This window comes from Propithecus coquereli, unplaced genomic scaffold (genome assembly GCF_000956105.1).
Source record: "Propithecus coquereli isolate 6110/MARCELLA unplaced genomic scaffold, Pcoq_1.0 Scaffold473, whole genome shotgun sequence".
NCBI classification, from domain to species: Eukaryota; Metazoa; Chordata; class Mammalia; order Primates; family Indriidae; genus Propithecus; species Propithecus coquereli.
Window position 1 is genome coordinate 1,468,647 of NW_012150541.1, and position 1,196 is coordinate 1,469,842.

Genomic DNA, 1,196 nt, shown 5'->3' on the forward strand with positions numbered 1-1,196 from the left:
GTATAACTGTGGTTTTCCCCTCGTGACGAGGTTCCCAGGAAACTCAGAGCTATGTCTGGGGACAATTGCAATAGTGCAGTGCCAATAATTATTATTAGCATTATACTTCTATGTGTTAGCCAGTGATTCTGTATATAGTTTCTAACTGAATTCTTACAACATTGCTGCAAGGACAATGCTAGTATTATCTCCATTTTACGGATGGGAAATAAAGGCTTAGATGAATTTGTTGACATGTCTAAGGTTCCACAGTTGGTGAATGTTAACGCTGGCCAAGGATCCGGGAATCGCGCTCTCTTCCTTTCTCTGCTGGGCTTCTCCATGCTGGTAGCTCCAGAGATACCAGGGCAGGGTGATGTGCCCTTAATAACTAATAATAAATAAGAATAGGCATGCAAAATTATATTTGGTCTATTCTGAGTGATAATAGAAGCTATGTCTGAAAACGGTGTTTAAAATATACACTGAAATCCTTAAACTCAAATATTTATGTAAACACAGTTTCCTGCAAAAGATTTAGACATTCTTTGCAAAGACTATTTCTGAAAGTTAATAACTCCGAATAATTCTTATTGCATTCAAAATGTATATTATGGGATCCAATGAAATAAATGAGGGGGATCTAAGTGCTTGCTTCGTGGTCCGGGGGAGATGCACATTTAGTTCAACTCGACAGATAGCACTGGAAGCCCTACTACATACAGAGCTAAGCAGGACACATGACCCGAGTGTGAGGCATTGCGCTGAGGGCTTCACGTTCTCTGTAGAAAGTGTAGCCAAGTTCAGAAAGCTGGAAATAGGTGGCCGTAGGTTCAAATCCCCGTTCCCTCATCCACTAACCCTTATCTACAGAGAGAAACTAACATGACAGCTAACTTTTACGGAGTGATCTAGTGTACCAGCCATAGGCTAAATGTTCCCAAACACTTTTTATTTTCGAACATCTCTGTCAAGTGTGTGCAATTAGTATTTTATAGAAGGAAACAGAGACAGCAGGTAAAGAGCTTGTCCAGGTCACACAGCTAAGTGCACGGTTAGCATTTGTCTTCCATGCATTTTGAATCAGTTTCTCATAAGGAGAGCACAGACATTTGAATTAATGAATGAATAAAGTTTGTCTCAGAAAAATATATTTTTCTGATTCTTAAAAGTAAAGCCATGTAAACACATTTAAAAGTTATTAGATGGCCGGGCGC